Below are 24,693 nucleotides of genomic sequence, written 5' to 3'. Positions count from 1 at the left end.
TTTTGACTCGATATCCTTAATCACCATATAGAATAGCACTCATATCCACATTTTCATAAAGATCTAAAGAAGTTGAAAATCTGAGCAAAATATTATCCTAGGCTATAGCCTTGGATTTTTCTTGATTTTTTTGAAAAAATAGATTTTCCTGAAAATTGTAGCGTAGATGCTTTTACTTCTCCTGAATAAGAATCTGTGGTCAAAACCTTAAAATTCGAGTTATTTAATTAGTCGAGTAATTAGCGTATTGATATAATTATCATTAATCTTAACTATGTAATTAAGCGCTTAATTTTACGAAATGCAGTCTTTTGACTCGATATCATTAATCACCATATAGAATAGCACTGATACCCACATTTTCATTAAAATCTAAAGAAGTTGAAAATCTGATTTTTTTGAAGAAATAGATTTTCCTGAAAATTGCAGCATAGATGCTTTTATGTCTGCTGAATAACAAGCTGATGTCAAAACCTTAAAAATCGAGAAATTAGTCGAGTAATTAATATATTGATATAATTATCATTAATCTTAACTATGTAATTAATCGCTTAATTGTACGAAATGCAGTCTTTTGACTCGATATCCTTAATCACCATATAGAATAGCACTCATATCCACATTTTCATAAAGATCTAAAGAAGTTGAAAATCTGAGCAAAATATTATCCTAGGCTATAGCCTTGGATTTTTCTTGATTTTTTTGAAAAAATAGATTTTCCTGAAAATTGTAGCGTAGATGCTTTTACTTCTCCTGAATAAGAATCTGTGGTCAAAACCTTAAAATTCGAGTTATTTAATTAGTCGAGTAATTAGCATATTGATATAATTATCATTAATCTTAACTATGTAATTAAGCGCTTAATTGTACGAAATGCAGTCTTTTGACTCGATATCCTTAATCACCATATAGAATAGCACTCATATCCACATTTTCATAAAGATCTAAAGAAGTTGAAAATCTGAGCAAAATATTATCCTAGGCTATAGCCTTGGATTTTTCTTGATTTTTTTGAAAAAATAGATTTTCCTGAAAATTGTAGCGTAGATGCTTTTACTTCTCCTGAATAAGAATCTGTGGTCAAAACCTTAAAATTCGAGTTATTTAATTAGTCGAGTAATTAGCGTATTGATATAATTATCATTAATCTTAACTATGTAATTAAGCGCTTAATTTTACGAAATGCAGTCTTTTGACTCGATATCATTAATCACCATATAGAATAGCACTGATACCCACATTTTCATTAAAATCTAAAGAAGTTGAAAATCTGAGGAAAATATTTTCCTAGGCTATAGCCTTAGATTTTTCATGATTTTTTGAAGAAATAGATTTTCCTGAAAATTGCAGCATAGATGCTTTTATGTCTGCTGAATAACAAGCTGATGTCAAAACCTTAAAAATCGAGAAATTAGTCGAGTAATTAATATATTGATATAATTATCATTAATCTTAACTATGTAATTAATCGCTTAATTGTACGAAATGCAGTCTTTTGACTCGATATCCTTAATCACCATATAGAATAGCACTCATATCCACATTTTCATAAAGATCTAAAGAAGTTGAAAATCTGAGCAAAATATTATCCTAGGCTATAGCCTTGGATTTTTCTTGATTTTTTTGAAAAAATAGATTTTCCTGAAAATTGTAGCGTAGATGCTTTTACTTCTCCTGAATAAGAATCTGTGGTCAAAACCTTAAAATTCGAGTTATTTAATTAGTCGAGTAATTAGCATATTGATATAATTATCATTAATCTTAACTATGTAATTAAGCGCTTAATTGTACGAAATGCAGTCTTTTGACTCGATATCCTTAATCACCATATAGAATAGCACTCATATCCACATTTTCATAAAGATCTAAAGAAGTTGAAAATCTGAGCAAAATATTATCCTAGGCTATAGCCTTGGATTTTTCTTGATTTTTTTGAAAAAATAGATTTTCCTGAAAATTGTAGCGTAGATGCTTTTACTTCTCCTGAATAAGAATCTGTGGTCAAAACCTTAAAATTCGAGTTATTTAATTAGTCGAGTAATTAGCGTATTGATATAATTATCATTAATCTTAACTATGTAATTAAGCGCTTAATTTTACGAAATGCAGTCTTTTGACTCGATATCATTAATCACCATATAGAATAGCACTGATACCCACATTTTCATTAAAATCTAAAGAAGTTGAAAATCTGAGGAAAATATTATCCTAGGCTATAGCCTTGGATTTTTCATGATTTTTTTGAAGAAATAGATTTTCCTGAAAATTGCAGCATAGATGCTTTTATGTCTGCTGAATAACAAGCTGATGTCAAAACCTTAAAAATCGAGAAATTAGTCGAGTAATTAATATATTGATATAATTATCATTAATCTTAACTATGTAATTAATCGCTTAATTGTACGAAATGCAGTCTTTTGACTCGATATCCTTAATCACCATATAGAATAGCACTCATATCCACATTTTCATAAAGATCTAAAGAAGTTGAAAATCTGAGCAAAATATTATCCTAGGCTATAGCCTTGGATTTTTCTTGATTTTTTTGAAAAAATAGATTTTCCTGAAAATTGTAGCGTAGATGCTTTTACTTCTCCTGAATAAGAATCTGTGGTCAAAACCTTAAAATTCGAGTTATTTAATTAGTCGAGTAATTAGCATATTGATATAATTATCATTAATCTTAACTATGTAATTAAGCGCTTAATTGTACGAAATGCAGTCTTTTGACTCGATATCCTTAATCACCATATAGAATAGCACTCATATCCACATTTTCATAAAGATCTAAAGAAGTTGAAAATCTGAGCAAAATATTATCCTAGGCTATAGCCTTGGATTTTTCTTGATTTTTTTGAAAAAATAGATTTTCCTGAAAATTGTAGCGTAGATGCTTTTACTTCTCCTGAATAAGAATCTGTGGTCAAAACCTTAAAATTCGAGTTATTTAATTGGTCGAGTAATTAGCATATTGATATAATTATCATTAATCTTAACTATGTAATTAAGCGCTTAATTGTACGAAATGCAGTCTTTTGACTCAATATCCTTAATCACCATATAGAATAGCACTCATATCCACATTTTCATAAAGATCTAAAGAAGTTGAAAATCTGAGCAAAATATTATCCTAGGCTATAGCCTTGGATTTTTCTTGATTTTTTTGAAAAAATAGATTTTCCTGAAAATTGTAGCGTAGATGCTTTTACTTCTCCTGAATAAGAATCTGTGGTCAAAACCTTAAAATTCGAGTTATTTAATTAGTCGAGTAATTAGCGTATTGATATAATTATCATTAATCTTAACTATGTAATTAAGCGCTTAATTTTACGAAATGCAGTCTTTTGACTCGATATCATTAATCACCATATAGAATAGCACTGATACCCACATTTTCATTAAAATCTAAAGAAGTTGAAAATCTGAGGAAAATATTATCCTTGGATTTTTCATGATTTTTTTGAAAAAATAGATTTTCCTGAAAATTGCAGCATAGATGCTTTTATGTCTGCTGAATAACAAGCTGATGTCAAAACCTTAAAAATCGAGAAATTAGTCGAGTAATTAATATATTGATATAATTATCATTAATCTTAACTATGTAATTAAGCGCTTAATTGTACGAAATGCAGTCTTTTGACTCGATATCCTTAATCACCATATAGAATAGCACTCATATCCACATTTTCATAAAGATCTAAAGAAGTTGAAAATCTGAGCAAAATATTATCCTAGGCTATAGCCTTGGATTTTTCTTGATTTTTTTGAAAAAATAGATTTTCCTGAAAATTGTAGCGTAGATGCTTTTACTTCTCCTGAATAAGAATCTGTGGTCAAAACCTTAAAATTCGAGTTATTTAATTAGTCGAGTAATTAGCGTATTGATATAATTATCATTAATCTTAACTATGTAATTAAGCGCTTAATTTTACGAAATGCAGTCTTTTGACTCGATATCATTAATCACCATATAGAATAGCACTGATACCCACATTTTCATTAAAATCTAAAGAAGTTGAAAATCTGAGGAAAATATTATCCTAGGCTATAGCCTGGATTTTATTTTTGAAGAAATAGATTTTCCTGAAAATTGCAGCATAGATGCTTTTATGTCTGCTGAATAACAAGCTGATGTCAAAACCTTAAAAATCGAGAAATTAGTCGAGTAATTAATATATTGATATAATTATCATTAATCTTAACTATGTAATTAAGCGCTTAATTGTACGAAATGCAGTCTTTTGACTCGATATCCTTAATCACCATATAGAATAGCACTCATATCCACATTTTCATAAAGATCTAAAGAAGTTGAAAATCTGAGCAAAATATTATCCTAGGCTATAGCCTTGGATTTTTCTTGATTTTTTTGAAAAAATAGATTTTCCTGAAAATTGTAGCGTAGATGCTTTTACTTCTCCTGAATAAGAATCTGTGGTCAAAACCTTAAAATTCGAGTTATTTAATTAGTCGAGTAATTAGCGTATTGATATAATTATCATTAATCTTAACTATGTAATTAAGCGCTTAATTTTACGAAATGCAGTCTTTTGACTCGATATCATTAATCACCATATAGAATAGCACTGATACCCACATTTTCATTAAAATCTAAAGAAGTTGAAAATCTGAGGAAAATATTATCCAAGGCTATAGCCTGGGATTTTTCATGATTTTTTTGAAGAAATAGATTTTCCTGAAAATTGCAGCATAGATGCTTTTATGTCTGCTGAATAACAAGCTGATGTCAAAACCTTAAAAATCGAGAAATTAGTCGAGTAATTAATATATTGATATAATTATCATTAATCTTAACTATGTAATTAATCGCTTAATTGTACGAAATGCAGTCTTTTGACTCGATATCCTTAATCACCATATAGAATAGCACTCATATCCACATTTTCATAAAGATCTAAAGAAGTTGAAAATCTGAGCAAAATATTATCCTAGGCTATAGCCTTGGATTTTTCTTGATTTTTTTGAAAAAATAGATTTTCCTGAAAATTGTAGCGTAGATGCTTTTACTTCTCCTGAATAAGAATCTGTGGTCAAAACCTTAAAATTCGAGTTATTTAATTAGTCGAGTAATTAGCATATTGATATAATTATCATTAATCTTAACTATGTAATTAAGCGCTTAATTGTACGAAATGCAGTCTTTTGACTCGATATCCTTAATCACCATATAGAATAGCACTCATATCCACATTTTCATAAAGATCTAAAGAAGTTGAAAATCTGAGCAAAATATTATCCTAGGCTATAGCCTTGGATTTTTCTTGATTTTTTTGAAAAAATAGATTTTCCTGAAAATTGTAGCGTAGATGCTTTTACTTCTCCTGAATAAGAATCTGTGGTCAAAACCTTAAAATTCGAGTTATTTAATTAGTCGAGTAATTAGCGTATTGATATAATTATCATTAATCTTAACTATGTAATTAAGCGCTTAATTTTACGAAATGCAGTCTTTTGACTCGATATCATTAATCACCATATAGAATAGCACTGATACCCACATTTTCATTAAAATCTAAAGAAGTTGAAAATCTGAGGAAAATATTATCCAAGGATGATTTTTTTGAAAAATAGATTTTCCTGAAAATTGCAGCATAGATGCTTTTATGTCTGCTGAATAACAAGCTGATGTCAAAACCTTAAAAATCGAGAAATTAGTCGAGTAATTAATATATTGATATAATTATCATTAATCTTAACTATGTAATTAATCGCTTAATTGTACGAAATGCAGTCTTTTGACTCGATATCCTTAATCACCATATAGAATAGCACTCATATCCACATTTTCATAAAGATCTAAAGAAGTTGAAAATCTGAGCAAAATATTATCCTAGGCTATAGCCTTGGATTTTTCTTGATTTTTTTGAAAAAATAGATTTTCCTGAAAATTGTAGCGTAGATGCTTTTACTTCTCCTGAATAAGAATCTGTGGTCAAAACCTTAAAATTCGAGTTATTTAATTAGTCGAGTAATTAGCATATTGATATAATTATCATTAATCTTAACTATGTAATTAAGCGCTTAATTGTACGAAATGCAGTCTTTTGACTCGATATCCTTAATCACCATATAGAATAGCACTCATATCCACATTTTCATAAAGATCTAAAGAAGTTGAAAATCTGAGCAAAATATTATCCTAGGCTATAGCCTTGGATTTTTCTTGATTTTTTTGAAAAAATAGATTTTCCTGAAAATTGTAGCGTAGATGCTTTTACTTCTCCTGAATAAGAATCTGTGGTCAAAACCTTAAAATTCGAGTTATTTAATTGGTCGAGTAATTAGCATATTGATATAATTATCATTAATCTTAACTATGTAATTAAGCGCTTAATTGTACGAAATGCAGTCTTTTGACTCAATATCCTTAATCACCATATAGAATAGCACTCATATCCACATTTTCATAAAGATCTAAAGAAGTTGAAAATCTGAGGAAAATATTATCCTAGGCTATAGCCTTGGATTTTTCTTGATTTTTTTGAAAAAATAGATTTTCCTGAAAATTGTAGCGTAGATGCTTTTACTTCTCCTGAATAAGAATCTGTGGTCAAAACCTTAAAATTCGAGTTATTTAATTGGTCGAGTAATTAGCATATTGATATAATTATCATTAATCTTAACTATGTAATTAAGCGCTTAATTGTACGAAATGCAGTCTTTTGACTCAATATCCTTAATCACCATATAGAATAGCACTCATATCCACATTTTCATAAAGATCTAAAGAAGTTGAAAATCTGAGCAAAATATTATCCTAGGCTATAGCCTTGGATTTTTCTTGATTTTTTTGAAAAAATAGATTTTCCTGAAAATTGTAGCGTAGATGCTTTTACTTCTCCTGAATAAGAATCTGTGGTCAAAACCTTAAAATTCGAGTTATTTAATTAGTCGAGTAATTAGCATATTGATATAATTATCATTAATCTTAACTATGTAATTAAGCGCTTAATTGTACGAAATGCAGTCTTTTGACTCGATATCCTTAATCACCATATAGAATAGCACTCATATCCACATTTTCATAAAGATCTAAAGAAGTTGAAAATCTGAGCAAAATATTATCCTAGGCTATAGCCTTGGATTTTTCTTGATTTTTTTGAAAAAATAGATTTTCCTGAAAATTGTAGCGTAGATGCTTTTACTTCTCCTGAATAAGAATCTGTGGTCAAAACCTTAAAATTCGAGTTATTTAATTAGTCGAGTAATTAGCGTATTGATATAATTATCATTAATCTTAACTATGTAATTAAGCGCTTAATTTTACGAAATGCAGTCTTTTGACTCGATATCATTAATCACCATATAGAATAGCACTGATACCCACATTTTCATTAAAATCTAAAGAAGTTGAAAATCTGAGGAAAATATTATCCTAGGCTATAGCCTTGGATTTTTCATGATTTTTTTGAAGAAATAGATTTTCCTGAAAATTGCAGCATAGATGCTTTTATGTCTGCTGAATAACAAGCTGATGTCAAAACCTTAAAAATCGAGAAATTAGTCGAGTAATTAATATATTGATATAATTATCATTAATCTTAACTATGTAATTAATCGCTTAATTGTACGAAATGCAGTCTTTTGACTCGATATCCTTAATCACCATATAGAATAGCACTCATATCCACATTTTCATAAAGATCTAAAGAAGTTGAAAATCTGAGCAAAATATTATCCTAGGCTATAGCCTTGGATTTTTCTTGATTTTTTTGAAAAAATAGATTTTCCTGAAAATTGTAGCGTAGATGCTTTTACTTCTCCTGAATAAGAATCTGTGGTCAAAACCTTAAAATTCGAGTTATTTAATTAGTCGAGTAATTAGCATATTGATATAATTATCATTAATCTTAACTATGTAATTAAGCGCTTAATTGTACGAAATGCAGTCTTTTGACTCTATATCCTTAATCACCATATAGAATAGCACTCATATCCACATTTTCATAAAGATCTAAAGAAGTTGAAAATCTGAGCAAAATATTATCCTAGGCTATAGCCTTGGATTTTTCTTGATTTTTTTGAAAAAATAGATTTTCCTGAAAATTGTAGCGTAGATGCTTTTACTTCTCCTGAATAAGAATCTGTGGCCAAAAGCCTTAAAATTCGAGTTATTTAATTAGTCGAGTAATTAGCGTATTGATATAATTATCATTAATCTTAACTATGTAATTAAGCGCTTAATTTTACGATATGCAGTCTTTTGACTCGATATCATTAATCACCATATAGAATAGCACTGATACCCACATTTTCATTAAAATCTAAAGAAGTTGAAAATCTGAGGAAAATATTATCCAATGATGATTTTTTTGAAAAAATAGATTTTCCTGAAAATTGCGGCATAGATGCTTTTATGTCTGCTGAATAACAAGCTGATGTCAAAACCTTAAAAATCGAGAAATTAGTCGAGTAATTAATATATTGATATAATTATCATGAATCTTAACTATGTAATTAAGCGCTTAATTGTACGAAATGCAGTCTTTTGACTCGATATCCTTAATCACCATATAGAATAGCACTCATATCCACATTTTCATAAAGATCTAAAGAAGTTGAAAATCTGAGCAAAATATTATCCTAGGCTATAGCCTTGGATTTTTCTTGATTTTTTTGAAAAAATAGATTTTCCTGAAAATTGTAGCGTAGATGCTTTTTCTTCTCCTGAATAAGAATCTGTGGTCAAAAGCTTAAAATTCGAGTTATTTAATTAGTCGAGTAATTAGCATATTGATATAATTATCATTAATCTTAACTATGTAATTAAGCGCTTAATTTTACGAAATGCAGTCTTTTGACTCGATATCATTAATCACCATATAGAATAGCACTGATACCCACATTTTCATTAAAATCCAAAGAAGTTGATAATCTGAGGAAAATATTTTTCATGATGTTTTTGAAAAAATAGATTTTCCTGAAAATTGCAGCATAGATGCTTTTACGGCTGCTGAATAAGAATCTGTGGTCAAAACCTTAAAATTCGTGTAATTAGTCGAGGAATTAGCATATTAAGATAAATATAATTAATCTTAAGTATGTAATTAAGCGCTTGATTTTACGAAATGCGGTCTTTTGACTCGATATCCTTTATCACCATATAGAATAGCACTTACATCCACATTTTCATTAAAATCTGAAGAAGCTGAAAATCTGTGGATTTTTCTTGATTTTTTTGAAAAAATAGATTTTCCTGAAAGTTTCAGCATATCTGTTTTTACGTTTGTTGAATAAGAATCTGTGGTCAGAACCTTAGAATTCCAGTAATTAGTCGAGTAATTCGCATATTGATGTAATTATAATTAATATTAACTATGTAATCAAGCCCTTAATTTTACGAAATGTAGTCTTTTGACTCGATATCCTTAGTCACCATATAGAATACCACATATTTCCATATTTTCATTAAAATCTGAAGAAGTTGAAAATCAGAGCAAAATATTATCCAAGGCCTTGGATATTGAATAAATATAAATATTATAAATATTATCCATAGCTTTGGATTTTTCTTGGCTTTTTTGAAAAAATAGATTTTCCTGAAAATTTCAGCATAGATGCTTTTATGTGTGCTGAATAAGAATCTGTGGTCAAAACCTTAAAATTCGAGCAATTGGTCGAGCTATTAGTATATAGATATAATTATCATTAATCTTATCTATGTAATTAAGCGCTTAATTGTACGGAATGCAGTCTGTTGACTCGATATCCTTAATCACCATATAGAATAGCACTCTTACCCACATTTTCATTAAAATCTAGATTTTCCTGAAAATTGCAGCATAGATGCTTTTACGTGTGCTGAATAAGAATCTGTGGTCAAAGCCTTAAAATTCGTGTAATAAGTCGAGTAATTAGCATATTAAAATAATTATAATTAATCTTAAGTATTGTAATTAAGCGCTTAATTTTACGAAATGCGGTCTTTTGACTCGATATCCTCAATCACCATATAGAATAGCACTTATATCCACATTTTCATTAAAATCTGAAGAAGTTGAAAATCTGAGCAAAATATTACCCAAGGCTATAGAGGAATTTTCTCGATTTTTTCGAAAAAATAGATTTTCCTGAAAATTTCAGCATATCTGTTTTTACGTTTGCTGAATGAGAATCTGTGGTCAAAACCTTAGAATTCGAGTAATGAGCATATTGATATAATTATCATTAATCTTAACTATGTAATTAAGCGCTTAATTTTACGAAATGCAGTCCTTTGACTCGATATCATTAATCACCATATAGAATAGCACTGATACCCACATTTTCATTAAAATCTAAAGAAGTTGAAAATCTGAGGAAAATATCATCACGTTTTATGACCTGTGGTTCCCTGTAGTGGACGTGGCCGGCTTCCTGAGCGCTGCAAAAGCCCTAAAAAAGATTAAAGGGACTTCTGAGACAGAAGGATGAGTATGTAAATATGTGTGTGTGTGTGTGTGTGTGTGTGTGTGTGTGTGTGTGTGTGTGTCTGTGTCTGTGTGTGTGTGTGTGCGTGTGCGTGTGTGTGTGTGCAATGAATTTTATTTACTACTTATTTCCTCTAGATCTTTATCATTTATCACATCATGCTTCTACAACCTTATAATTACCAAAACATCGTCTCTAAATTTAGCAGCAGGTCAACCCTTCCCATTATACCAGAATTTCCATAACACATAAATCAAAATATATTTGAAATGTTATTGTTATTGAAACCACTTCATAACAGCGTTTGAACTATATATATATACACACCTCCATTCCAACGGGATACTCCTGCCAGCGTGTGTGTGTGTGTGTGTGTGTGTGTGTGTGTGCATATATACATAGGTATGCATCTGTTAACCCAGGCACAGCAGGTCTGGTGGTCACCACAGCTCATTTAACAAAAGTTTGTGGACACAGAAAACGTGATAACTGAAGCCTTGCTCGGTGTACACTATACTAACTGGTGCCAGACGCACCACAAACACACTGACATAACAAAGACTGGGACGCAACACAGCCAGGGACCCAACACAGCCAGGGACGCAACACAGCCAGGGACCCAACACAGCCAGGGACCCAACACAGCCAGGGACCCAACACAGCCAGGGACGCAACACAGCCAGGGACCCAACACAGCCAGGGACGCAACACAGCCAGGGACCCAACACAGCCAGGGACGCAACACAGCCAGGGACGCAACACAGCCAGGGACCCAACACAGCCAGGGACGCAACACAGCCAGGGACCCAACACAGCCAGGGACGCAACACAGCCAGGGACCCAACACAGCCAGGGAAGCAACACAGCCAGGGACGCAACACAGCCAGGGACCCAACACAGCCAGGGATGCAACACAGCCAGGGACCCAACACAGCCAGGGACGCAACACAGCCAGGGACCCAACACAGCCAGGGACGCAACACAGCCAGGGACGCAACACAGCCAGGGACGCAACACAGCCAGGGACCCAACACAGCCAGGGACCCAACACAGCCAGGGACGCAACACAGCCAGGGACGCAACACAGCCAGGGACGCAACACAGCCAGGGACGCAACACAGCCAGGGACCCAACACAGCCAGGGACCCAACACAGCCAGGGACGCAACACAGCCAGGGACCCAACACAGCCAGGGACCCAACACAGCCAGGGACGCAACACAGCCAGGGACCCAACACAGCCAGGGACGCAACACAGCCAGGGACCCAACACAGCCAGGGACCCAACACAGCCAGGGACGCAACACAGCCAGGGAAATAACATAGCCAGGGACGCAACACAGCCAGGGACGCAACACAGCCAGGGACGCAACACAGCCAGGGACCCAACACAGCCAGGGACGCAACACAGCCAGGGACCCAACACAGCCAGGGACCCAACACAGCCAGGGACGCAACACAGCCAGGAACCCAACACAGCCAGGGACGCAACACAGCCAGGGACGCAACACAGCCAGGGACCCAACACAGCCAGGGACCCAACACAGCCAGGGACGCAACACAGCCAGGGAAATAACATAGCCAGGGACGCAACAGAACCAACACAATATAGCCAGACATAACACAGCCAGGAACACAATAAGGCGAGGTAACAAAACAAAGCTAGGGACATAACACAGCCAACCTGACAACAAATTTGATTTATACACACGTCTATATTTTAATTCCTTAATTAAAACAGTAATATTCTGGCCATTAAATATTCATATCATTCTTATCTGCCTTCCTAAAAGCCTCGGGAACGTTTTTACAAAAATTATATTCTGTTAATCTTTTTTTTTTAGAAAAAATTATGTTCATTTCCTTAGAAAAAAAAAATATATTCTATTTTTTTAATTTGTTCCAGTACTTTTTTCAACACTTACAGTTGGTAATTTATGACCAAATTTGTTGTGACTTTTTTTTTTTTGTATATAAGTGTTGTGTTTTAATATTGTTTTTCATCAAATTTATATGAAGATAATTCCTTCAAAAAACTCATGTGCTTCTCGTTTTACCTTCACCAATTTCAGCCATTTTTCCTAAAATTCTGTACTCTGATAGATTCTGACATTACATAATATATATATATATATATATATATATATATATATATATATATATATATATATATATATATATATATATATTATATATATATATATATATATATATATATATATATATATATATATATATATAGAGAGAGAGAGAGAGAGAGAGAGAGAGAGAGAGAGAGAGAGAGAGAGAGTCGTAAGGTACATTCGCATGGTAAATGGTCATTCACTTCCCCTTAACAAGGCTGTATAACTGAGAATCAATGTCTCATAGAAAAGATGTATGAAGGTGATCTTCCTTGACTACCCTTACAGCCAGGACTTGCCGACATACATACATACATGCATACATACATACATACATGCATACAGACAGACAGACAAACAGACAGACAGTCATATGACATTCACTACATATATAACAGACTGACACATATAAACAAGCGATATATGAGCGGAAAAAAAATAAATCTGCTGCCCCATCTAATCTAATTATCCATAAATCAAATAAACAGCTCAGAGATAAATGTATTGCTCTCTTGTCAAAGATATTTTAAACGTCATATCGACAATGGGAGATCCTACATCAACGACAGAGCCAAACAAAGCAAACCTGATCTATTTCCATCACATACACATCTATTTGTTAGTGTTCATTAAATCATACTACTGTGTGTGTGTGTGTGTGTGTGTGTTCAGGTATAGCTCTGAACACACAACTGTTTATAAATATCAAATAACTTGAAGTGTGACACAGAGAGCATCCATGTCGCCTGCAACAGAGCCAAGATCACTTCAGTGTTATCTGTTCTTATCTTTCATCAGTGGTGTAATGATCTCACTAGAGTTATGTGTTCTTATCTTTCATCAGTGGTGTAATGATCCCACTAGAGTTATGTGTTCTTATCTTTCATCAGTGGTGTAATGATCCCACTAGATTTATGTGTTCTTATCTTTCATCAGTGGTGTAATGATCCCACTAGAGTTATGTGTTCTTATCTTTCATCAGTGGTGTAATGATCCCACTAGAGTTATGTGTTCTTATCTTTCATCAGTGGTGTAATGATCCCACTAGATTTATGTGTTCTTATCTTTCATCAGTGGTGTAATGATCCCACTAGAGTTATCTGCTCTTATCTTTCATCAGTGGTGTAATGATCCCACTAGAGTTATGTGTTCTTATCTTTCATCAGTGGTGTAATGATCCCACTAGAGTTATGTGTTCTTATCTTTCATCAGTGGTGTAATGATCCCACTAGAGTTATGTGTTCTTATCTTTCATCAGTGGTGTAATGATCCCACTAGAGTTATGTGTTCTTATCTTTCATCAGTGGTGTAATGATCCCACTAGATTTATGTGTTCTTATCTTTCATCAGTGGTGTAATGATCCCACTAGAGTTATCTGCTCTTATCTTTCATCAGTGGTGTAATGATCCCACTAGAGTTATGTGCTCTTATCTTTCATCAGTGGTGTAATGATCCCACTAGAGTTATGTGTTCTTATCTTTCATCAGTGGTGTAATGATCCCACTAGAGTTATGTGCTCTTATCTTTCATCAGTGGTGTAATGATCCCACTAGAGTTATGTGTTCTTATCTTTCATCAGTGGTGTAATGATCCCACTAGAGTTATCTGCTCTTATCTTTCATCAGTGGTGTAATGATCCCACTAGAGTTATGTGCTCTTATCTTTCATCAGTGGTGTAATGATCCCACTAGAGTTATGTGTTCTTATCTTTCATCAGTGGTGTAATGATCCCACTAGAGTTATGTGTTCTTATCTTTCATCAGTGGTGTAATGATCCCACTAGAGTTATGTGTTCTTATCTTTCATCAGTGGTGTAATGATCCCACTAGAGTTATGTGTTCTTATCTTTCATCAGTGGTGTAATGATCCCACTAGAGTTATGTGTTCTTATCTTTCATCAGTGGTGTAATGATCCCACTAGAGTTATGTGTTCTTATCTTTCATCAGTGGTGTAATGATCCCACTAGAGTTATGTGTTCTTATCTTTCATCAGTGGTGTAATGATCCCACTAGAGTTATGTGTTCTTATCTTTCATCAGTGGTGTAATGATCCCACTAGATTTATGGATGTTGTACCACAGTAGCCAACCTTACACTGCTGGGGAACACAACACTACAGTTGTATGAACATTTCATCTTGAGTTATAGACACAGAAGTTGTGTTCTGGGTTATAGTGTGCACTGCACACGTAGGACGACCACGAACAGACGACCATGGACGACCACAGACGACCAGACGGTCGATCGACGACAACAACGACCCGTGATTATGTATTACCCTGAGCTAACGACAGAAAGTTGGAAAAAATATATCAAAGAAATGTATAATAACTGATCATTTTCAACAATCATTATCCTTCCACAAGACATTCTTTCTTTTCCTAGATGATCACTTCCATAATTACTGATCATCATTATGTTAATTACATGACAATCACCTGGTCAATTGCCATTTTCTTAGACCAACTGTAATCTAATTCCTTCCATCACAGAAAACGACATCGAGGATGTACGATGGGACTTGAGTGAGGATTGAAGAACTGGTGATGAGGGGGCGTTCAGGGCCACTGCCAGGCTCACTTAGGGCCATGATCAGGGGCATTCTGGGCCACTTAGGGATTATGAATAAAGATGAACGTTGCTGAAGAATGTCGGGAAAAAGTTTCTAAGGGATTTTAGAAAATGGAGTGTCGACGATTTTCAAAAATGTTGAGGAATTTAGGTAAATATTCAGCAGTGCTTGGAGAAAAAAGATTAATAAAATAATACCTTGTAATACCAACAGAGGAATGGACGCTGAAGTATTACCATCATACCTAGAGGTCGTATCATCCTGGTCAACGGTCACTCTGTCGTTCTTAAGGTCTCATCATCGTATTCAAGGGTCGTACCGTCATACTTAAGGGTCGTACCGTCATACTAAACGGTCGTATCGTCGTAGTAAAGGGTCATACCGTCATACTTAAGGGTCGTACCGTCATGCTAAGGGGTCGTACCGTCATACTTAAGGGTCGTATCGTCGTACTTAAGGGTCGTAACGTTGTGCTCAAGGGGTTAAGGGTTTAAGTTCTTCACACTTCCCCAGAATAACCCATTTCCTCCATATCATCTCATAAACTCCCATTACCTCATTTCCATTAGCCCATGATCCCCACTCGCTTTCCTATCCTCAGTAAGCCCCGCCTATCCGCAGCGATCCTCGCTACTATCCACCGCTAAGTGTGGTTACCTGCTATCTTGCCCTTCCCTAAGTTTACTTAATCCCGCTATACACAGCCAGGCCAGCCTTGTCTTCTCTCCTTCGCTGACCTAAACTAACCCCACAAAACGCAACCAGCCTCCCCCCGCCCACCACCACCTCCCGCCCTCATGCAAATCCTAGCTAACTTCGCTGTACGCAGCCAACCTCGCTTCTCCCTCCTTCCCTGACCTTAGCTAACCCCGCTAACACAGCCAACCTCCCTCCCTCCACTCTAATATTAGCTAACTTCGCTATACACAGTCGAACTCGCCTTTCCAACCCTTCCCCCCACTCCCCGTCCAAGTACCACCCTGGTCTTATGATATGCAAATCCTCCTCGACGACTTAATACGCCAGACACACAAGTTTAATTGGTGCATTCTGACCCATTTCCAAGTTAGGGCCATTTGTTTATCTTCAGAACTGTAGCAAAAGTTTTCATTCGCTGGAGAGAGTATCACCCCACGCTTTTGATCGCCAATAAACGTCTCCCCCATGTCTACGATCGTAAACCACCGGACTTAATCTCACCCTCTCGTCCTAGGGTTAGATACCTTTGAGTGCATCGGTGTGAGCTAATGCAGCTAGAGTGTGTTGACAGTCTCAAGTAGATATAAAGTAGTTTTCAGGTTCTTAAACCAGTGAAAAAGCAACCGTTTCTATCGCGTCGCCCGGAGTCCCTCCAGCTGCCAGCCAACGCCCGTTCCAAATCAGCTGATCAAAGTAAACAAAAAACGAGTCTAACGAGTCTCCTTCCGTCGTTCTGAACACTTGGCAGAAGTCGAGAACATTGTGGCCTTACGACACACATTACATGGTAGCAGTTTTGACAGTATTATCCTGAGATTTTCGACCTAATAAACCTTTATAGCCATATATTTTTCACTCCGGAGTTCTAACAGACCAGTTTACTTCACATGGTCCTCTAATGTTGTCTTGTTTCGGGGCAATAAAGATCTTTACTCCCTTCATTAAGACGCCACGACATTTGACGAAGACGCCACGACCCTTGAGCATGACGGCACATCCCTTGAGACGAGGGTATGCTACATGAATATGATGGCGTGACCTCTGACCTGACCCTCATTAATAAGTTCAAAAGTCCAGGCCATCGCACCCGAGGATGTTAGCGACGTGTTGAACGGTCGCACCGTCGTGCTCAAGGGTCGTACCATCGTGGTCAAGGGTCGTACCGTCGTGCTCAAGGGTCGTACCGTCGTGCTCAATTGTCGCACCGTCGTGCTCAATTGTAGTACCGTCGTGTTCAACGGTCGTACCTTCGTGCTCAATTGTCGTACCGTCATGCTCAAGGGTCGTACCGTCGTGCTCAAGGGTCGTACCGTCGTGCTCAAGGGTCGTACCGTCGTGCTCGAAGGCTGTAAAGTTTTAATGAAGGTCGTTCATGTCATCTATCGTTTTAATTAGCCCTGCGCACACGACCACAGTCTGACATGTTAATCCTCAGTGATATATTACTGGGTTAAATGACTGGACCACGGAGTAATGACCTGTTTCGTTGTACATTAATTAAATGTATTTAGGTAAAGCAATAATTCACACGAGTACCTGATCCCAAGTGACGGAGAGGTGGGGAAGTGAAGGCTCGCCATATTGCACCCAAATATAAAACAGAATATGGTTGGTGACTTGTCTGGGCGGCGAGATGGTCTGGTTGCGACCTTAAGGATCAGGTCAAATTTCAGGTCATCATACCAATTGGTCAGCGTACCGTCGTGCTCAAGGGTCGTGCGACCGTCGTGTTCAACGGTCGTGCGACCGTCGTGCCTCTGATTGCGCTAGCAGGTCACCCACACCGCCAGAGAGCGACGGGTATCCACGGATCCCAGTGTCGTCACGCAGGGTTCGATCCCCATGCCAGGACCTGGGCACATCATGACCCAGCCTCGTGGATCCCCGACCCCGCTTCAAGGAAGCTGACCTCACCTGGCACAGAATTAGCTGGCTCTCCTGCATGGGATTCACCGTGTGGCCTTGTCACAGGTTCGACACGGCGTACACCACTGTATATATGCCACCCTTCCTACAGTCCTTCATTTTGCAGTAATTCCCAAATGGCCTCAGCCTCTCGAACGAGACTAAGAGGGGACTCTAACGACACGACACCGGAGGGTCGTTACGATGCCACAACATGTGACCTGGTTGTGAACGAGGCAAATGGAACCATGATTATCATACGTGGTTGAGGTCGGGGTAGTGTATCTCACAACCTCGACGGTGCTTTGGTATGTAGTCTCATACACCATCACGCCGGAGGAGACCGCGAGGACGGAGGGGACACCCGTCCTACCAGCAGCCAGGGACGGAGGGGACGCCCGTCCTACCAGCAGCCAGGGACAGAGGGGACGCCCGTCCTACCAGCAGCCAGGGACGGAGGGGACGCCCGTCCTACCAGCAGACAGGGACGGAGCGGACGCCCGTCCTACCAGCAGACAGGGACGGAGGGGACACCGTCCTACCAGCAGCCAGGGACGGAGGGGACGCCCGTCCTACCAGCAGCCAGGGACAGAGGGGACACCGTCCTACCAGCAGCCAGGGACGGAGGGGACACCCGTCCTACCAGCAGCCAGGGACGGAGGGGACGCCCGTCCTACCAGCAGCCAGGGACACGGACACGAGAGACGAGTCGAGACTTCCTGCGGTTTCTGATCATCTGACGAAGCCGGAAATATGTTCGGATCGTGTAACGATGCTGATGTGTCGCCTGCTGACCCTACATACAGGAGGAGGATCATCATCACATACTGTATTTCCGATGCTTCACTGTACAATATACAATAGCGAGAGGATACTGTATATGTAGATTTGGATGATTAAAACACACAATACAGTAGGCATCACAAGGGATGTGGTAGACAATTACGAAGGATCTGGAGAAAACGGAATATGGGTAAATGATGTTATGAGATGTAGAGACCTGATCTAAATCCTGCATCATCATTATATACCTTAACCTTTATCTGCAAGGAATGTAATCTTCCCCTAACCCTTCCCCCTGCTCACCCCTGTACGCCCTAACACCCCTCCATTAAGGGTGAAGGACGCCCGGGTACACGAGATGTTGATGTAAACCCCCCCGCCCCCCCCCTGGTGTAAATATAGAGGGGGGGGGGGCGGGAAGGCCCCTCCCAGGCACTCATGCAAAATGCCAGGTTCACGTTTTTTCAGTGAGTGCGTTGTGGGTGGGTGGGGAGAGGGGGGGGGGACCTCTCCCTATGTGGGAGAGTGTGGGATGGGTGGTGGTCCGAGAGGGATGGGTGGTGGTCCGAGAGGTGGTGTGCGCAGATGGTGGAGGGTGAGGGAGATATGGTTCAGGCGCATGAAAGTCTGGTTAGGTCTGGGTAAGTTGGGTGTGGTTAGGTTAGTTTAAGTTTGATTAGGCTGGGGAAGGTCTGTTAAAGTAGGTTAGGGTAGGTCTGTTAAAGTAGGTTAGGGTAGGTCTGTTAAAGTAAGTTAGGGTAGGTCTGTTAAAGTAAGTTAGGGATGGTCTGCTATCGTAAGTTATCCCTGATCAAGTTGAAGAAGATTACGTTAGATCAAATCCGAGTAGGTTGATTATCCTTGGGAAGGTTAAGGAAGGGAAGGTTAAGTTACGATAATTAGTTTCGGTTGGGCAAATTCATCTATTCAGTCGAGTACTGACGTTGTGAGCGTTTCTGGAACCGATGGCAGGTTTCGAACCCTGGTCCTGGCTGTAAGTGTGCGAGGTGCCAGCGCCGGTACACACTACCCACAGTCGTACCTGCTGCGTCTGTCGTTATCAAGTCGTAAGTTATTAATACACCGACCAGTTGGCCTCGCGTTGGGGGAACGAACCACATAACGACTCACGAGACTAGGCTTCGTCTTGCCTCGAGCATAACACAAGTTAAAACTGATGACTCTGGCAGTTCCCTTATCTATCGCTCATAAGGCTGGGCCAAGGCGTATGTTACGCATACATGGCGAGTGTTACACCCGGCAGAGTAAACTATAGACGTCGTGTGATCGCGTAAGGGACGAGTGTGTCTGAGAGGTGTGGCAATACGCGCAGCCTTACTGAGAGGGGTCGACCAGGGTGTGCTGAAATGGTTCGAAAATAAGGAAAGAATGAATGAAAAAGATTGACTGAGAGGTTAAATCTTCGGAAGTGAAGCAGCGATGACAGAAGGGGAAAACCTTGATGGAGATGGAAGGATGGAATGAAGGCTTTGAAGTATCGAGGATAGAATGATCTGGATGCATGTGGTGTATGGGGGGCAACGGACTGTCTGCACGATGAGCGAGGGCAGAGGCGGTACAGATGAGCCATGAAATAGTTTCCGCGTTTGGTCGTGGATGGTGAGTCCTGCTGATCCCCATACATATTAGAGGAAAGGTAAAGAGCGGATGTGCTCAAACAAAGCCATCATATATATATATATATATATATATATATATATATATATATATATATATATATATATATATATATATATATATATCCTGAGGTTGATGAAATGAGCGAGGTCTTTCCAGCTGACGTTTCCGCTTGTGATTGGAATCATGGGTTATTGTGAAGGACTTGAACGTTCCCCAAGTAGCGCCCTGAAGAGCCACCTGACGCGGGTCAAGGGTCGGCTGCTTCCCCCCCCCCCCCCCCCACCCACCCCAGGGGCCACGCCTAACCCTCCTCCACCCGAGGGGCCACACCGAACCCCCAACCTGAGGGGCCACACCTTGTGCTTCTCTCTCTCTCTCTCTCTCTCTCTCTCTCTCTCTCTCTCTCTCCTCTTGTTCTCCCTCTGGGGTCAGCGCTACCCACTTGTTCTGCTTTATAAAAAAAAAAGCGTAAGTCCTCGTTAGTATGGATACTCTATCTATCTATCTATCTATCTATCTAACTATCTATCTATCCATCTCCATTTCCTATTGTCCATTCCCTAACCTCTCTCCTCAACCTCCTCGCTTTCTCCTCTCTTTCCTTTGTCTCTCCCCTAAACTAACCCTTCAGTATCTCCCCATTTTCTCTTTTTCAGCCACCACTGTTTACTCTCTCCCTTTATCCGTTTTCTTTACCCTCGCCCCTCCTAGTTTTTCCTATGCATTTTTCCCCACTCCCTTCTGTACCTTGGCAGCTCCGAGGGGAATGTGAAAGATTTAATTATAAACTACAAAATTCCTCCCAACTTATAAACTTTGTGGCCGTCTCTGGACAGTTTCGCCAACTCAACAGTTTATTGTTGAACCACAAAATCAGACAAAAAAACAACAACTCTTCTTTCGATTCCAGTTCCATCTCGTCTCAGAAGGGCCAGGGTTCTAGCTGTGAACGTCAGGGGGTAAAATAGCGTCACTTACGCTCTATCTGAAGCGGCGTTCGGAACGCAAACGAGGATTATAATACAAGGAACAGCAACTCGCCCTCAGCCTGCCCAATGGTAACACTTGTAGCTTAACAGCTTCCCTATTGGTGGACGTTCTCGATGTATAAGAGTTTTTTCGCCAATAGGATTGAGGGAGACTCACCTGTTGCCCGTCGTCTTGCTCTGCCAGAAGACGCGGACGACCACATCCGGAGCTTAAACGTTGTAAACACTTGATTGCTGGTTTATAGATCCAGGGACTCGAACCAAGGTACTTCCCGTCCCTGGGATGAAGATGCGAATATTTCCTCTACTTTCCTGGTCACAGATGTGCTGGCCAGTCGAGGAAACCTTCTCTAAATAAGGTCACGAAAACTTTGATACGGTCAAAGAAAATTCTTCAGGTCACAACGCTTCCACCAGCGCGACGCAATGTTTCAGGAGCTTCCTGAGGGAGGATGTCTATCCATATCGACTCTTCTGTGTATCTATTGTCAGTCTGGTCCCTCGTTACGAGAGTTGGATCACCTCGTTGCAAAACCTTTAAGTCTGTCGCAGTTCAAATTCAATTTGCATATGACTTCTGTCCTTTGTGAGAAGTAGAGATCGGACGGTCTTCCTTCTGAAGGTGTATCTTCGACCGTCTGTGTCTCACCTTCCCACAATAGTCGCTTGATAAAGCTACTGCAACAGTCACTTTCTCAAGTTGTGTCCCAGCAAGTGGAGGAGGGAGGGCCACTCTGGCCCCGCCTCACACCGGGCACGATCGCCCTCGAGCTAATTTCCCTGGGTCGCCAGAGCAGCCACCAGAGATGCCATCACTCCTGGAAACTAATCCGAGAGTGAATTCAAAATGTCGACGACTACAGAAGTTTGTCCCCAGGGGGCCAGATGAGGGTTTATCGATCTCTTGATGTAGCAAGAGCCACCCGCATGGCGCGCCCTATGTGACCACACATATACACCTACACTTATGTCTACAACGTTTCACAAGGATTCTTGTATCAGTTTAAGGTTCATCTGCATATAATCTATCAAGTTATCTTACACAATATCTTACACGGGTTAATCACAACTTTGATAAACTGTTCTTTTCCAGAGTTTGGACGGCAGCAACAGGATCTATACAGCTAAACTTCTGGTTCACTGTTCCTAAACTAGAGAAGAATTCGTTCGCTTTTGTTTTTCCACAGGATTGTCGACAGGAGTCAGTGAAGTCCCTGGCTTTAAGTTCGGACGCTCCTTTCTGCCACGTGTCTCCTGGTGTGCAGTGAACGCTGTAGGCGACTCTGCTTGTGAACCTTGTGAACACCTGAACTGAACCTTACTCTGAAGCACCTTGGAGTAGGTCTGAGACCTGGCTGTTGTGTGACTATATCCAAAGATCAATTTCGATATAGCATTCTATACTGTGACTGAGGTAGAATGTAAACTTCAGTGGAATACAACATAGGTACACAAACACATACACACAGACACACACACATACATCCGTAAACACTATTGGAAGTTTACGAAAAGTTTACAATACATTGGTCGTTACTTCCTACGTACGAGAGTCCAGTGCACAACCCTACACGAGAAACAGTTTAATGTTTCTTGTTAAAATCAATGTTTTGATGCAAACTACAACTATTTAGGTGAGTGACACATGAGTTCAGATGTCAGTGAGAATTTTTATAATGTCTTGTACGGCGTAAGTCACCAGCTGGGGTCAGGTGGATGAGGAGGAGCGGTCGTCCGCTCGAACCACCCACAAGTACGAAGTGATCAGACTCTGTACCGCAGTGGCCAAAGTTATGAGATGTTCTGTCTCTCTAGACGTCCAAACTTTGGTAACTTCCTGTCACTCACAAAAGACGTCTTGTCAATTTCTGTGGTAGCGCTTGTGGTGCGTATGGCGGCGCTTCAAGTTGCTTAGCACTGACGCTAACACTTGCCTAACACTGATGACGACACTTGGGTAGGTACCCTGCTGCTGCTGCTGCTGCTGCTGACGGCGGTGTGCATCGCTACACCTGAGGGAGGCGACGTGTTGCTCCCCGGCTCACCTCACCTTCGACTGATGCATGCAGGATGGACCACACTCCTGTCAGATGTACGAAAACTGTCGACTTTTCTATCGACTTGTGTCTTGTGCTTTTATATCATCACCTGAGAACCTTTTCTTCCAGGCCTTCTGTGTCTCGACGAAGGTGGAACAAAATGCATCCATCGCCAATGAAAAAAAAAAATGTGTTTTATTTTCTCTATCTTCCGAGCGTCTCCCTGTTCCTGTGGTGAACCACTACACCCTAGGGATAACACTCCAGTTTCCTCCCTGCTACACTTACACCTGCAGACCTACACTTGCGTGCATCACTCACTAGAATGACCTCCAACACTTCCAGTCACTAGCAGAAACTTTTAACCACGATTGTCCGGAACTCGCAGTACGGAGGTGGCCGCTGTATGAGAGGTCCTTGCCACAGGCAGGTGGATCACCCCTGAGAGGTAGGTGGGGGTGATGCGGGCGATGGGGTCGGGTCTCTGGGGAAGGCAGACCCAACCAGAACACAGGTAACGAGACTCCACGACGCTGGGGACAAGATCCGCCTCACCCGAACTTTTCGGTAGGAGGAACAGGTCAAGTGTAGTTAGGTCATTACAGAACGTCTGAACGTAAAACCGTCCTGGGAACGTCACGTGACCTGCAGTAACTTGGGTGAAGAACGGACAACTGAAGAACTTCTGAACGAGGAAGCGTTCAGCTGAGGTAGGGCGACTGAAGAACGTATGGATGAGGAACGGGGCCAACCTATGGAAGACCACTCAGGAAAGTGTGAACGGTGAACGTGACGGGCGAGTTAGAGGAACTGGAGGCGAAATACTGCTTCTGAGGGCGAGGAATTGAAGGGGGAACAATGGTGGTGAACGGTGTGATGGAGGGAGGCCAGGTGCTGTGTTGGAGACCCCGGTGTGGATGATCTCCACATGAGCCGCCGGGGTGCGCTGCGCTGTGGGCTCGGGGCTGTGGCCTGCCGGGGTTGTGGGGCTGTGGACTCCGGGCTAGCAGCTACGGGACGCCCTCCCTCTCGCTCGGCGCCACCGTCACAACTGATGCTTCTGGTGGAGCAGCCTCCAACCCGACCCTCCGCTCTCCACCCGCCTGCCACTCCTTTGCCGCCCCTGCTACTGCTACTACTGCTGCTGCTACTACTGCTACTACTATTACTGCTACTGCTACTGCTGCTGCTACTGCTACTACTATTACTGCTACTGCTGCTACTGCTGCTGCTACTGCTACTACTATTACTGCTACTGCTACTGCTGCTGCTACTGCTACTACTATTACTGCTACTGCTGCTACTGCTGCTGCTACTGCTAGTGCTGCTACTGGTACAGCTGAGGAGGGCTGGGAGATCCATAAGAACAGCTTTACCAACCTGATGGTAAACTCATGATAAGCCAAGGTTCAATATGCAAGGTTCCTTGTATTCAGCTTCGCTAACAGTACTGATGACTGGGAGTAGAAAGCGGGCAAAAAGGCTACAGGGAGAGAGAGAGAGAGAGAGAG

General features: G+C 39.5%; 1 protein-coding gene across 1 annotated transcript in view; it reads right to left on the bottom strand.

Moving 5' to 3' along the window:
* LOC139753163 (transient receptor potential-gamma protein-like) overlaps positions 1-24,352 on the bottom strand; it is a 479,099-nt gene extending 454,747 nt beyond the window's left edge. The window contains exon 1 of the mRNA XM_071669339.1: positions 21,301-24,352. The gene's annotated coding sequence lies outside the window, so the exon portion shown is untranslated. The remainder of the gene's footprint in view (positions 1-21,300) is intronic.
* Positions 24,353-24,693: the final 341 nt, after the last annotated feature.

Source organism: Panulirus ornatus, chromosome 14, assembly GCF_036320965.1.
Source record: "Panulirus ornatus isolate Po-2019 chromosome 14, ASM3632096v1, whole genome shotgun sequence".
Lineage (NCBI taxonomy): Eukaryota > Metazoa > Arthropoda > Malacostraca > Decapoda > Palinuridae > Panulirus > Panulirus ornatus.
Note: the sequence above shows the minus strand (reverse complement) of the source record. Positions and strands in the feature narration are given on the sequence as shown.